The sequence below is a fragment of the Lissotriton vulgaris genome, chromosome 9 (assembly GCF_964263255.1).
Source record: "Lissotriton vulgaris chromosome 9, aLisVul1.2, whole genome shotgun sequence".
In the NCBI taxonomy this organism is placed as follows: domain Eukaryota; kingdom Metazoa; phylum Chordata; class Amphibia; order Caudata; family Salamandridae; genus Lissotriton; species Lissotriton vulgaris.
Window position 1 is genome coordinate 558,995,735 of NC_141697.1, and position 3,213 is coordinate 558,998,947.

Consider the following 3,213-nt stretch of genomic DNA (forward strand, 5'->3'; position numbering starts at 1 on the left):
GTCAGAAGACCCTTCCATCACCAGAGTCAACTTCTACAGATGTATGATGTATGTCATGTATGAAGGACAACTGTCTCAAGCTCCCTTCGGACAAGACGCAGGTCCTCAACTTTGGAAACAGCACCTCGCCATGGACCGATGCTTGGTGACCTGGTGTGTGTCGGCCCTTCCCCCACCTGAACAAACCACGCCCTCAACCTCTGCATCATCTTGGACAGCAAGACATGAAGAAACAGGTAAACGCAGTCTCATCCGCCTACTCCCACACCCTTCATTTGCTCTGCAAGATCATCAGGTGGCTCCCAGTCAACACAAGAAGGACTGTAATGCAGGCCCTCGTCACCAGCATCCAACCACAAAAGATCTGGCAATCTAAGGCACCCTCATACATTTTTGTATAGGATTGGTATCGGGGATACTTTGATCTCCTCCCAAACTCAGATGCTCATTTATACAGTCTGACCTAATCCTTTGTGCCCATCCACATAATATTTTAAAATGAGAAAGGGAAAGAAGATAGTCAGTCAAGTCACGCAATATACCCACTCTAATTAAGTGTATGTGTACCACAAAGAAAATTGTGTGGAGAAATGAGAAAGTATTTCACGTGCGCACCACCACAGGAGCTACTGGCATGTTCTCACCAGCTTGCCCAAGTTTTTGTCATCATCGATAACTTTCTCATATAGAAAAAATTGTGTGTCCAGTGAAAAAAGGAGTAAAGAAAAGTCATAAAAAAAGACCCCGTGAAAAGAAGAGACAAATAACGTCTCTAATAAAATTGAGCTACACTCACACATATACTTATGACCTTTTAATCTGAAATGTGAGTTTGCTCAGCATTAAAAACATGGCATGTTGTGAACCACTTCAAGGACGGCCAACATCTTTCATTGCCTTTATTAGAGGCAAATTCATCAGGGCAATCGAGGTCAGCAATCGAGGTCAGCAATCACCTCCCTGGACATCTAGCATTGAGTCAAGAGTGACTAATGAGAGCCATGGGCCCACGTACCACCTCCCACTCAGTCGTAAGGGTGTATATCTTTTATACTTTTGATCCCTTTCAAACAGCACATTCATTGCTTATAGGTTTATTACTATCTCGAAACCTTTGCGTGGTGACTCAACCTGGCGTCACCAGCAGCCTGGACTATAGGAAAACTACGTAGTCATCACCGCATGTCTCCTGAAGAATCTACAGAAAATAAAGGACTCCACAGCAAGACTTGTCCTCGACCTCCCCAGACTGACCTTCAACACACCACACTTCAAGAAGCTTCACTGGCTCCTGATCCAGAAAAGATGCCATTTCAAGATGTTGAGCCACGCATACAAAGCCCTGCACAACGAATTACCAGCATACATCAATATACGCATGCGCTTCCGCCAACTGACCAGACACCTACGATCTGCCTTCCTTTTCCTTGCACACACACCCCGGATCGGCCGAGGATGCTACTTCTCACACCTGTCAACCAATGCTTGGAACGACCTTCCCCTACACCTCAGGACTGCCTCATCACTCCGGGAATTCAAGAAAGGTCTCAAGACCTGGCTCTTCTAACGAACAGAGCACCTCAAAGCAGCTAACAACTCCAGCGCCTTGAGATCCTCACGGGTGATTTGCAGCGCTTTATAAAACCTGATTGAGTACATCCTGAAAAATCTTTCTCGGGCTTCCAAGGGCTGGGCATGAGCACCTATCGACAGATTAATCCCAAAATTAATCTGTTTTCTTTAGTCAATGTAGCAGACTTTTTTTTTTTTTTACAGTTTTAGCCAGTAACCATGTGAGCAACACTAATTTACATATATCTACCCACAGACACCTGCGTAAGAGAACCCAATCCATCAGCCTAAAACAAAACAAGCATTGTAACGCACAGAAACACAGGCATGCATAGATGCAGTTTGTCTGCATTAGCATATTAAACCCAAACCAGTTGGCTTTGCCAATGCTTGATACTTTTTGTGCTTCACTCAACTTTGCCACACGGATTATTGTTAAACTTTTATGACCTGTAAGATATGACTGTTAGTGACTTTTATTTTCAATTCAAGACAACCTCTAGAAGTGCTTTTTGACAGCAGTTCCACAGGTCATGAGCAAGGCTCAGTGGATCCCACACTTGGTTCATGGCATGCTTTGCTGTGGTGTCCTCATTTTATGATATACCCTTCCCCTGAGGTGAATGCAAGTGCAATGCAAAAGAAAAAAACACACCGCTGTTTAAAAACCAAATCCTGCTCAGGTTTCTCATTGAACGGAGGGCGAATGATGTAAATACTGGTTCTGATTTCCTGCAGTTAGTGAGAGAGCTGGCTGTGTGCTGCAGGGCCTCTGCTAGATTTGGGTGGCCTCCACCATGCCTTCCCCCTGTTGGGTGAGAGGAAGGGTATGATTCTGAGGGGCATCACTGGGCATCCTCTGAGACCCTGAAGGCTCGGTTGCAAGTGACGTTGTATTAGTGAGACTGGAGAACCAGGATGCTGGCAGCATAGCATTTGCTAGAGTGGGCGTTGGCTGGAAATAGTTTGGCGGTATGGTCCCGAGTACACGCTCAAGCAGACAGACCAGTGCAGATGGAGACTGGTTACTACTGGTCTGCTTGGAAACCTGGGTTAGTGACAGCGTGCAGTGGGTGTTTGTGGCGCCATTTATTTTTGTGTTTTTTATCTTTAAGGCTGCTATGCCTTGGATCTGCCACAATATGGTTCCCAAAACACTTTTCGCATTAACATTTGCTTTTTAATATTCATCTCTGTAGAAAGCTAGACTTTGACTAAACGCATTGGAATACATCAGCTTGTTAGTAGTGACTATGTTTTCACAAGCTGTTGTGGCGTCTGTAAAAAATAAAAGCCTAAATTGTGGGATCTATCAGCACTCTGAAAATCAGGGTGTTTCATTAAGAAATTAGGATGGCTATCAGGAGGTAGAGCCTCACGAATTGAATTTTTTTTAGGATAACTGGTCCTGTGTATGTAAAAGTATGCAGTGATGCATTCCTGTATAATTTGCCGAATTCAAGTAAGCCTCTTCATACAGAGGTTTTGATAAAGTACGTACAACTCCTAATACTGGCCCCTGTGCATCCCATGAGCTTTCAACGGATTCTTCCTTTTAAGTGCTCAGCTCAAAGGGAGGGAAGTGCTCTTCGAAAATCACAATACACAAGAAATCTCCAAATAGCAAGCAAAAACCTGACA